Source organism: Momordica charantia (genome assembly GCF_013281855.1).
Source record: "Momordica charantia cultivar OHB3-1 chromosome 6 unlocalized genomic scaffold, Mcharantia_2.0 BLBB01000006.1, whole genome shotgun sequence".
Classification (NCBI taxonomy): domain Eukaryota; kingdom Viridiplantae; phylum Streptophyta; class Magnoliopsida; order Cucurbitales; family Cucurbitaceae; genus Momordica; species Momordica charantia.
In genome coordinates this window covers 20,868,601-20,880,412 of record NW_028275164.1, presented here as the reverse complement: position 1 = coordinate 20,880,412, position 11,812 = coordinate 20,868,601, and the positions used below count along the sequence as shown (strand labels likewise).

Here is an 11,812-nt window from a genome sequence, read left to right as displayed (position 1 = left end):
AATCGAGGCCGAGATGGGACCTCCAGAAAGGCCTCCCGAAGGGCCAGCCCGGCGGCAGACCCTGAGGCTTTGTCTACTCTCCAGCGCGAATTGGATGATATGCGACATCGGTTGCGCACGATGAAAGAAATGTACGCCGAGGCAACTCGTGCTAACCGAACTGCGTCTCCCTCTAGGGTCCCAGGCGCACCCGGCGAAAAAGGAGCTCCATCTATCCAACCTGGCGATCGCGAGCCCATTCCTAACAATGAAGGGGTGGATTACAGCTTGCGAGACAACGATCTTAGAAAGCACCTCACTGATAAGAAGAAGAAAGCCTCTCGGGAGCCGGAAGACTCTCTGTTCTACTCCCGAGAGTTCTCCAACTCTGACCTAAAGGCTCAGTCAAAGTATAAGCCCCTAACACCAGAAGCTGTGATCACCAGGGAAGAGTTCGACCTGATGAAGCACAGGTTCAATGAGCAGGTCGAGGCACTCAAAGCTAGGTGCGAGAAGAAGAAGAGCTCGTTTGACGATGGTGACTTGGGAGAATCGCCATTCACCTTGGATATTATGGAGGCTCCAATCCCTCCAAAGTTTAATACTCCCACCATGAAGCCCTATGATGGGTCTAAGGACCCTTAAGACTACGTTGAGGTCTTCGAAGGCCTCATGGACTTTCAAGCGGCGACAGATGCAATCAAGTGCCGCGCCTTCCAGATCGCGCTCACCGGTAGCGCGCGCCTGTGGTATCGAAGGCTGCCGGCTAGGTCGATCTCGACCTACTCTCAGCTGAGAAAAGAATTCATTAGCCAGTTCTCTTCTCCGTATTATGACAGAAAAACAGCGACTCATCTCGCCACTATCAGACAGAAAGAAGGAGAGACGCTGAGAGAGTATGTCACGAGGTTCCAGGAGGAGCAGTTAAAGGTCGCGCACTGCTCTGAGGATTTGGCCATGTGCTATTTCCTCACCGACTTGGCCGATAAGACCCTCACCGTTAAGCTCGGAGAGGAGGCTCCAACAACCTTCGCTGAAGTCCTGCGAAGGCGAAGAAGGTCATTGATGGGCAAGAGCTCCTCCGAACCAAAACTGGCCGACCTGAAAAACAGATCGAGCAGAAAAAATTGACCCAAGAGAAGAGGAAGTCTGATTCCAAGTCTAGAGATAAAGGATCGTCCTCTTCCGCCAGCAGAACAGAGTACCGTAGGTCGGAGAGCGGCCCCAGCCGAAGCCGACCTTATGAACGGTATACCCCAACCACCATCCCCATCTCCGGGATACTCACGAACATCGAGGAAAGCGGGATGGAAAAGCTCCTCAAGCGACCCGAGAAGCTCCGAGGAGACCCAGAAAAGTGCAACAAAGATAAGTACTGCCGTTTTCATCGCGATCACGGCCATAATACGACAAGTTGCTGGGAATTGAAGCGGCAGATTGAAGATCTCATTCAAGACGGCTACTTCAAAAAATTTGTGGGCAAACCGAGGTCTAACTCGGTCGAAAAGAAAGAAGAGAGGAAGCGTTCAAGAACGCCGCCTCGCTGGGATGACCGACCTGCGGTCATCAACACTATTTTCGGGGGCCCAAATGGGGGCCAGTTCGGAAACAAAAGGAAAGAGTTAGCTCGCGAGGCTAGGCACGAGGTATGTATCATCAGGGAGTAGAAGCCCACTTGCTCCATCACTTTCGGCGATGTCGATCTCGAAGGGGTCCATTTGCCCCATAATGACGCGCTCGTGATCGCTCCTCTCATCGACCACGTCCTTGTCCGAAAAGTACTGGTTGATGGAGGCGCATCTGCCAACATCTTGTCCCTCCCAACATATCTTGCCTTGGGATGGACCAGGTCACAGTTGAAGAAAAGTCCAACGCCCTTGGTTGGATTTTCTGGAGAATCGGTCTCCCCTGAAGGGTGTATCGATCTACCAGTCACGATTGGACAAGATGCTACCCAAGTAACGCAGATGGCTGAGTTTGTGGTAGTCGACGGTAGGTCGGCCTACAACGCTATCTTCGGGAGACCCATCATCCACTCATTCCGGGCCGTCCCCTCCACATTGCATCAAGTCCTGAAGTACTCAACCCCTAATGGAGTGGGCACGATCCGAGGTGAACAAAAAACTTCAAGGGAGTGTTACGCGTCCGCGCTCAAAGGATCGTCGGTATGTGCCCTGGAAGAGCAAACCAGTCAAGACGATCTTCCGAGGAAAAGCAAAAGCCAGTTCTCTCTACCAGCAGAGGAGCTCGAGCTTGTTCCCTTACTTAGCCCTGAAAAACAAGTAAGCATAGGAACCAAGCTGGGGGCCACTGACAGGGAAGAACTGATCAACTTCCTCAGGTCTAACTCGGACGTCTTCGCATGGTCTCACGAGGACATGTCTGGCATCGACCCAAAGATCATGGTGCATCGCCTCAACATAGACTCATCATTCTGACCTATAAAGCAAAAAAGAAGACCTGTAAATAAGGAGAGGAGTGATGTAATTGTTGAGGAAGTAAACAAACTTTTAAAAGCTGAAAATATACGAGAAATTCTGTATCCCGAGTGGCTCTCTAATGTAATATTAGTTAAAAAGTCCAACGGGAAGTGGAGGATGTGCGTGGACTTCACAAATTTAAATAAGGCATGCCCAAAAGATTGCTTCCCCCTTCCGAGGATCGACCAGCTCGTGGACGCAACAGTCGGGCACGAGCTGCTCACCTTTATGGATGCCTACTCCGGATACAACCAAATTAAAATGCATTTGCCAGACCAAGATTACACCGCGTTCATAACAGACCAAGGTCTGTACTGCTACAAGGTGATGCCTTTTGGCCTAAAGAATGCGGGTGCGACCTACCAAAGGATGGTGAACAAAATGTTCGCCAAGCAGATCAGTCGGAATATGGAAGTGTATGTGGACGACATGCTTGTCAAGAGCAAGCAGTCAAAGTCGCATCTTTCCGATCTGACCGAAGCCTTTGGAGTGCTACGCAAGTACCAAATGAAGCTCAATCCGACCAAGTGTGCCTTTGGAGTCTCCTCGGGAAAGTTCCTTGGTTTTATGGTAAATAACCGTGGGATTGAAGCTAACCCAGAGAAGATAAAGGCCGTGCTCCAGATGGAGGCGCCCAAGACTCTAAAATAGCTTCAGTTCCTCAATGGCAGGATTGCAGCCTCAAATAGGTTCGTGTCGAGATCAACGGACAAGTGCCTTCCTTTCTTCAAGGTTCTTAGGAAGAAGGGACCGTTCGGATGGACGGTAGAGTGTGAACAAGCGTTAGAGTAGTTAAAAAACTATCTCTGCTCGGCACTTCTACTCGCAAAACCATTGTCATGAGAGAAGCTCCATTTGTACCTGGCAGTGTCTGATAGTGCCGTCAGCTCGGCACTAATCAGACAGAAGGGCGCACGCCAAAGTCCCGTTTATTACACCAGTAAGGCCATGACTGAGGCCGAGACCAGATATCCCCAAATGGAGAAGCTGGCCCTCGCTTTAGTCAGTTCGGCCCGAAGACTTAGGCCGTACTTCCAAGCGCACACTGTCGTAGTACTTACAAACTTGCCCCTGAAGAATATTTTCCTTAAGCCCGAAACATCAGGGCGTCTGATGAAGTGGGCATTGAAATTGAGCGAGTACAACATCCAGTTCGAGCCCAGAACTGCGTTGAAGGGGCAAGCAGTGGCTGATTTTATCGTAGAGCTCACTCCACCATCTCATTTGGCCAAGTCCGACCTCCCGTGGACGATCTACGTTGATGGATCTTCCAACGAGAGGGGGTGCGGGGCAGGAATCCTCTTGCTCGCACCAGGAGGTGAGCGATTCGAGTATGCTTTGCGATTCAACTTTCGGACGTCGAATAATGAGACCGAGTATGAAGCACTCCTAACAGGCCTGCGCGTTGCCAAAGGACTGGGGGCCAGTCACATTAAGGTCTTTAGTGACTCCCAGCTAATTGTAAATCAGATCAAGGAGGACTACCAAACGAAGGACCCCCGAATGGAAAAATATCTAAGCAAGGTCAGATCGCACCTCGCCCAGTTTGAGACTTACAAGGTGAGTCAAGTTCCAAGATCTGAAAACTCTAATGCGGATGCCTTAGCCAAATTGTCATCAGCATATGAGACCGACCTGGCTAGAACGGTCCCGGTCGAGATCTTGGACACTCCTTCAATCTTGGAGTCAGATGTGATGGAGGTCGATACTCCATCACCCACTCGGATAGACCCAATTGTGGAGTTCATCAAAGGAAATCCACCGCAAGATCCGAAGGAGCAAAAGAAAATGGCGCGAAGAGTAGTCCAGTTCACACTCCAAGAAGAAATGTTGTACCGACGTGGCTTCTCCCTGCCTCTGCTCAAGTGTGTGACTCCCGAAGAATGTCTTTACATTCTTAGGGAAGTCCATGAAGGGGTGTGTAGAAACCACTCTGGCGCCAGGTCGTTGTCGGCCAAGGTAGTTCGACAAGGGTACTATTGGCCCAGTGTCAAGCAGGATGCAAAGCGGTTTGTGAAAGCTTGTGACAACTGCCAGCGTTTCGCAAACATTATCCATCAACCTCCCGAGCTGCTCACCCCCATCTCGGCCCCATGGCCATTTGCGCAATGGGGGGTAGACATCATAGGTCTTTTTCCCCTGGGCAAAGGACAAACAAAGTTCGTCGTTGTCGCTATGGACTACTTCACCAAGTGGGCCGAAGCCGAGACACTATCCCACATCACAGAGTCCAGGGTCACGACGTTCATATGGACAAACATCGTGTGCCACTTTGGCATACCCAATGCTATTGTGACGGACAACGGAAAACAGTTTGACAATGCAAAGTTCAAGGACTTCTGCAGAAAACTGGGCATAAGCCACCTCAGCTCGTCCCCTGCGCATCCAAAAGCAGATGGGAAGGTTGAAGCAGTAAACAAGATCATAAAGCGAGGACTCAAGCTAAGGTTGGACTCCAGAAAGGGAAGATGGGCCAATGAGCTACCTGAAGTTTTATGGTCATATCGAACCACCCCAAGAGAGTCAACTGGCGAAACTCCATTCTCGCTAGCCTTTGGCTCCGAAGCCGTGGTACCAGTAGAAATCGGCATACCAACAGACAGGGTAGAGCAGTACGAGCCAACAAAGAACGAGGAAGAGCTACTCCTTAACCTGGACTTATTGGAAGGGAAAAGGGAAATGGCTCAACTGCGCTTAGCAGAGTATCAGAACAGAATGGCCAGACATTACAATGCCCGAGTTCGACCTCGAAGCTTCCAAGTTGGACATTTAGTCTTAAGAAAAATTCAGAGTCATGTCGGCACCCTTGACCCAAGTTGGGAGGGACCGTTCGAAGTCAAAGGCATAGTCCGACCTGGAACTTATATGCTGGCCGACCTGGAAGGAAGAGTGCTTCCGCATCCATGGAACGCGGAGCACTTGAAGCGCTATTACCCCTGAAATGTCAAAATAGTCCCAAAATGGGCTTGTAAAAATTTTCAAGGGGCATAACTTTCAAGAAATGGGTTTATTTAATTTCATAACTCCGAGTTCGATTAGAAATTAAATGGGGGCCACGGACTCCCATAAGACTTAAAATCGGCAACCTCAAAACCCACGGGTTAGAGGTGCGATGTCAAAATCAATTACGAGCCAAAATTCAATCCTTGGAACGATTAAGTTAAAGGTGCGATGTTGAAGGTTTAAGAAATTCAATCCTCTAAACCCACGGGTTCGAGGTGCGATGTGAGTACTAATTATGGACTCAAAATTCAAACCTTGGAACGTTCAAGTTAAAGGTGCGATGTAGAAAAGTTCAAATTGCTTGATATTATCTTTGGACTTCCAAGTTCGAGGAGAAATATTAAAGATTAATAAAAGAAACTCTCAAATTCAAACCTTAGGAAAGAGGTGCGATGTGAAAAGAGTTAGCTCACAACCCTTTAAAACTTATGAGTTAGAGGTGCGAGATGATTTTGTTCATTCATAAGTTCCGACTTACAAAAGCAAGTTTAAAAAGTTCAAGGGAAAAGTAATAGAAGAAAGAGTCAGAGCTAGATGCAGAATTGCAATCAAATTTAAGGAAAGAAGAATTCATTAATTGGAGGGCAGAGCCAAGGCTTATAGACCTTGCAGCTCCGCCCAAAGACTTACAAAAAAAAAGAGAGAGAGAAAGAACAACAAACAACAGCAAAAACTAATGAAGCTCAGCCGCTCCCGAGGTGAGAAGATAGCTCGCTTTGGGAGCCCAGAAGGTTGACCTCCTGAGATCCGTTCTGCTGAGAAGGAGCTCCACCCTAGGTAGTGCCGACCTCAGTAGGCTCCTGACTGGGGGCCTCTTTTTCATCCAGGTCGGAGTAGTCAGAGTCCAGATCTCTGACATACTTGTCCACCAGAGAGGCAGGACCTGGAGTGCCGTTGGGCCCAGAAACCCATTTCTCAGCATACCTCTTCTTCAGATCGCCGAGGTCGAGCTGGAGGTGCGGCATATCGGCAGCAATGCCTTTCATCAGAAACTTGAAGCCTGCATCGCTGAAGTCCTTGGCAAACCCATCAAAATCTGGGTGTTGCCTGAAGGCTGCCTCAAGAAGAGCTCCATTGGAAAGGCGCTCCTTCTCCGCCTTCAGCTCGGCAGTGAGACGCCTGATTGTAGCGTTCTTCCCTTTGGAGGCCTGGAGCATGTCGTCCTTCTCTTTAAGGAGTTGGAACTTTTCCTTCTCCAGCCCTTTAGTGATGGCATGGGCAGCTCGAAGGTTGGCCTTGTGCCTTTCATCCTCCCTCTTCAGCAGTTCGGCCTTGGCTTCTACCTCGGCCCTCAGTACGTCCACCTCGCCCCGAGCCTTCAGCAGCTCGCCCTTGAGCGTAGTGGCAGCCCCCAAGGCAGCAGAGGAGTTCGCCCTCTCTTTCGCTGCCAAGGCCTCCCTTCCATCCAGCTCGGCCTTGATCATGATCGCTGAGTGGATGGAGGCAGTGAACGCCTGCAAGACACAAAAGGCAAATTTAGGTCAGATCGAGCTATAAGACGAGAAAATAAGTGTAGGGGTAGATCTTACCTCAACAGCGTGGTCGATGGTCTGTTGCAACAAGGACCCCAGGTCACTTACAAACTTGGACGCTCTCCTGAGACAACGATCCAAGCACGCGACCGAGATGCGTGACACTTGGTCCTTCACCCCGGAGCTCGACGGTTCCACTCTGAACCGCATCTTCACGTCGGATGTCCCCCCCATCCGAGCTTCAAGGTCGTCTACCAGGTCGGCGTGGCTTTAGGGTAGGGGGCCACGAGGTCCAACCTCCGAGGAGGAGGTGGTTTTCTTTTTCTACCTCCTCTTCAGAAGAGAGCCCTCTCTCACCTCACGAAGAGGTGACACGTCCAGTGCTTCGGACTCGCTCCTCGAGCGCTTCTCCTTGGAGCGCTCCCCAGTAGAATCCAGCTCGATCACTGGAGTTGGAACTTCAGAAGATGGACCCACCTGGTCCTGAGCTGCATGCTGATCCACAGCAGGGGTAGTTGGATTAGAGCTCTGGACTGTCATAAGGGCGTGAGCACGGCCCTGAGACTTGCGTTTCACGTTGCTCGTGAATCCACACACCATGGCTGTAATACGAATAAGATGAAATGTCAGAGGTAAAAACTTGAAGCTAAATTTGAAGTCGAGATCGAACACGGCTTACCGAGCTCGGAGTTTGGCCTCGAAGTTTCAATCGGACGAACTAAAGGATTGTAGTCCAATAGCCCTGATTCTAGCAGCAGCTTGTCTGTGACCAAGGTCCCGATCTTCCGGCCCCTTGGGAAGTTGTCCTTGTAGTATTTAAGGGTGTCAAAGGTGGTTTGAGCGAGCTCGGGAATCGGCTTAATTGATACTGCACAAAGCAAACGAAAGTTCGAGTTAGATGTGAAAATCAAGAAATTAAAAGAAAAAAAAAAGAAGGAAGACTCCATACCTAAGTTCCCAAACCTAGTGGGAACATCAAAGAAGGCACGACCAGACTCGTCCTTTGCCAGCCACTCTCCAGAGGCAAAGTGTAACGCCCCGCGTTCTCTGACTCGTTTATTTTAAGAGATAAATAGTGTCTTTGGATTTTTCCCTAAGTTGATAACTTTAATTCTTGGATTTTCTAACTTTGAAATTCTAATTTTTGGCTAAATTAGAATTAAGTTTAATTTCTTTGGATTAAGATAATTTAAGTTCTCGACCTGTGTAGGAGATTTTTAGTTAAATTCTAAATTCACGAGTTTTAGGATTTTCCTTCGTAAATTCTACTTTTCTTTGAAATATTATTCTTGGGTTTTAGAGTTTAAGTTAACTATTTTATTTCGGGTTGTTGTGGGGTTTATTTTTATTTCTAAAGTGAAATTTTGGGCTTGTTGTTTTGGGACTTTGTGTTACTTATTTGGGCCTCATTTAAGATTTGGGAATTGGGCTATAGGTTTTAAAACAAAGGAAAGAATAATAATAAAAAAAAAAACCCTAAACCACTTCATCTTCTTCTTCCTCACTTGTCCAGCCGCCCCCCCCCCCCAATTTCTTCTTCTTCTTCGGTAAACTAGCCACCCCCACCCACTCTCGTTCTTCTCCTTCTTCGACGACACCCACGGCAGCAGCTTCATCCTCCGGCCGACGACTCATCTGCAGCAGACTCACGGAACCTCCGGCGATCCTTCCTACAGTGAGTAAATCTGACGTTTTGCGTGCGAAGCCGCGGTAGTCCACCGCGAACGGTAAGTCCAACGGGAGGTGCACGAGTTCCACGAGCAGTGACGCTCCTCGGACCCAGCCAGCGGCGGCGCTCGACGAACCAACGTTGACAGCGCACAGCGGCTCCGGCAGCGCGAGCTTCATCCTCGGGTGTTCCACAGCAGCTACGCCCAGATCCGATGAGTTCGTGGCGGCGTGGTATCTCGAGAAGCAGCAGCAGCGTCAGGCGTCGATTCGTGGTAAGATTTCCAGCGGCCTTGTCGGTAGCAGCGCTGCAGTCGAGCAGATTCGACGTGTTCTGCAGCACCCACACTGCCAGATCTGCGATATATTTCTCCCCAACTCTTGAAGTAGCAGCAGCTCGAGCGGACCCCACGTCCTCTAACGACAGCGACGTGTTTTTCCCCTCCGGCGACCTCGAACCTCACGGTCAGCACCCGAGCAGTAGTAGTTCGCGACGATTTCTTCGTTCTGTTATGTTCTGGCATTGACCCACACCCATTCGAAGCCGATTTGCAAGACCCACCTCCCTCGGCATCGATTCGACGTCGACCCACTCCTAACCCAAGTTGTTTTAGTGTGAGCTAGTAGGTAACGACTCTACCTAAACTCGGTTTCGTTTATAACTAAATGTTTCTGATGGATTACTAACCTCGAGATCGTGCTCTTTTTGTAGTAGGAAGTGTTCAACAAGCTTAGGAGCTTTAGGACATTTGTTTGTAAGTAGCACGGGGGCAGGTGCGTGCGTTGATGTTTGTTATTTGGTTGCCGATGTGCTGTTATGATGCTTAATATTGGTTCTGATACGTGGTTGTGTAGTGTAACTCTTGTTTATGTTGTTTTGTATGCCTGGTTAGTGTTGAATGTCCATCGGTGATAATAGTGGGAATTTTGTATTGTTGAACTGCTGAGATCTGTTGTAGAATGATGTATGATTGTAGGGAATGTTCGTTAAAGTGAATTTATTTTGGAAATGTTTGTTGTCTGAATTTGTATGAAGTGTTTGGCGTGTCTCATGAGTTTTTATTATATCTAGCAGTGCTTATTGAATATGGACGTTGGATATTAAGTGTTTGGTTGAATTGTGTTGGGCTCCAATCGTTTGCAATTTGTTGACTATGCTCTGTTATGACTAAACTCACTTTGACGCTGTTGTTAAGATTTGGTATGTTGTGAAAACATGTTTGGTTTATTGTTTTGCTATTAGAATGATGTTTATATTGTGGAAGCATGCTGAATTGTGTTGGTGAGCTGAGAGATGCATTGAAATCATACTAGTGGTGGTGTTGTTGATGGGCGTTGTGGTGGCTGGTGCTATTAGGGAAGTGGTACTGAAATCTTGGTTGGAGGCTAGAAATGTTATGTGGAGTTATGAAAGTTATGAAGTGAATGGGTGAGTGTCAGGGCCTCGGGTATAAATGGTCGAGGGCTGATACGTCACTAATTGGGTATCGAGGCCTCGGGTATAAATGGTCGGGGGTCGATACACCAATATTGGATAAAGATGAGCGTCGAGGCCTCGAGTATAAATGGTCGGGGGTCGATGCGAGGAGTCTTTCAAAAGGAGAACTATTGGGGCCTTGGGTAAAAATGGTCAAGGGCCAATAGTTGAAAATACATCGAGGCCTCGGGTATAAATGGTCGAGGGTCGATGCACTAGTGTCGGGGCTCTGGGTATAAATGGTCAGGGGCCGACACTACCAACAGAATGGTCTTGGAAAGCTTGAATAGATGAGGTGAACATAGATGTGCTTGAGGTGTTAGGGAGCCAAGTGGATGGTAGTTGTTTTTATATGATTGTGGTTAGCATCGGGTCTTATAGAGCATTTTTATGGTTGAATGTATAATGTAATAGTAGAGCATGTCTATGGTTGTTCGCATACTGTAATGATAGAGCATGACGATGCATGTTTCCTTTATGGTTATGAGCATGATGTTTGTGTGTGCTTGGTGAGGGCTACTTACGGAGTATATTTTATATACTCACCCCCCCTTCTACAATGATTGTTTCAGGTGAAGGGCTCGTGGGTGACCATGGTGATGGGACGGAGGAGACATGACGAGCGAGGACCATAGGCTGCTTAGTTATTCCTGTTTAGTTTAAGTCATTGGTTAAGGCCTTTGGTTGTAGCCAATAAACGGTTTATTTGTATTTGAGTAATTGTAAGATTTTTCCTTGTGGTTAGTTTCGCTTCGGGATAGGTGCCTATTTGAGTTTTATTCCATTTGTTTAGTTTCATATAGATTGAATAATAAACTTGCCTCGTGAAGTGGTTCACGAATGTTGTTGAATGTTATTCCATGAGATTGATTTATCGTTAAATTGATGAGGATTGAAACTTGATTTTATAAGTTTGTGTGCATAGGAAGTTGGCAGGATGTAGTCGGGGTTAAATTTGATTAGTTGGGTAGTTAATGTAACCTAGAGGTGTGCGAAAAATTCTGGGTCGTTACACAAAGAACCACTTACCTACCCATCTTTTGATGGAGGTCGGCCCCTTGACTATACCACTCGCGCCCTTCCTCGCGCACATATAGTACCGACCTGGTTTTTTGGCTATCCTCTTGGCCTCAAAACACCCAAGAAGTTGGTCAACGCTTAGCAGTTCGGCCTCATCCTCGCCCCGAGCTCGCAACCAAAAAAGAATGGCTAAAGCAAAAATGACACCCCACCCATTGGGGGCCACTTGAGCAGGAGCCAGTCCAGTTCGGTTTAAGAACTCCTGAGCAAAGGGATGAAGGGGAAGTCTGAGGCCGTACTCAAACATCTTCAAATAAAGAGTGACCCATCCTTCTGGAGGATTGTCAGCTCTTTCCCCTTCCGCCGGGAGCCTAAGGAGGATGTTGTTCGGAATTTTAAACCCCCTACGAAGGGGTCCGAGATAGTGCTCGGGCAACCTAGAACGGTACTCCAGACCCTGGCCCGAGGTGGAGGTATCACTATCCTCTCCATCATCTGAGAACCTAAAGTTCTCTATTTCTTCTAGCTCGGACTCTAACCTACGAGCTAAGACCTCCCCAAAATCACTTGGTTTGGGGGGTGAGCTATTTATGGTTCGACCTACGCTACCCAGGCTATCACTACTGGAGGAGGAAGACAGGAACACCACCATATTCGAAAAGAAATTAAAAAAGAAAAATGACTGACCTACAAAAGGTTCGAGCTGGTTTCAG

The 11,812-nt window shown here is 48.2% G+C and overlaps 1 long non-coding RNA gene across 1 annotated transcript; it reads left to right on the top strand.

The window, feature by feature from the left end:
* Positions 1-8,480: 8,480 nt before the first annotated feature.
* Positions 8,481-10,960, top strand: LOC148210909 (uncharacterized). The gene is made up of 3 exons (XR_015791874.1): positions 8,481-9,229; positions 9,315-9,376; positions 10,652-10,960. It is a non-coding gene; the product is annotated as an uncharacterized LOC148210909 (long non-coding RNA).
* Positions 10,961-11,812: the final 852 nt, after the last annotated feature.